This window comes from Brassica oleracea, chromosome C3 (assembly GCF_000695525.1).
Source record: "Brassica oleracea var. oleracea cultivar TO1000 chromosome C3, BOL, whole genome shotgun sequence".
NCBI lineage: Eukaryota > Viridiplantae > Streptophyta > Magnoliopsida > Brassicales > Brassicaceae > Brassica > Brassica oleracea.
This window is the reverse complement of record NC_027750.1, coordinates 49207367-49207910: the sequence shown is the minus strand read 5'-3', so window position 1 is coordinate 49207910 and position 544 is coordinate 49207367.

The following is a 544-nucleotide window of genomic DNA, read 5'->3' as shown; positions in this document are numbered from 1 at the left end:
TTCAACGTAATCGTATAGTTGAGGCGGATAAGGTGTTAAGTTAACCGTTGCCGTTTTATACGATCAATCTGAATCCACGCGAGAAAACAAGTCTTTGCGTTTTTTTTTTTAATCGTAATGTTTCAATGGTAAGACGTTTCGATCGAGATTTGAAGGAGAACACAAAGATGAAGGTAAGAGCAAGTAGAAGCAAGCAAAGGAGTTTAGACGAGTCTTACTTGTTTTCGTCGTAAAATCTCAACGAAAACTCCGATTGAGACGAAACGAAAAGCGTTTCGATCGGGACTCAAAAGAGAACACAAAGGAGGAGATTTTTGAGGCCTTACAGGTCGCTATGTAGCAAGCTGGAGGCCTGACAGGTCGCTATGTAGCGAGTAGAAGTAAACCAAGAAGAGTCCTACTTGTTTTCGTAGTAAAATCTCAACGGAAACTCCGATTGAGACGAAACGAAAAGCGTTTCGATGAGGATTCAAAAAAGAACGCAAAGGAGGACTTTTCTGAGGCCTGACAGGTCGCTATATAACGAGTGAAGGTCTGACAGGTC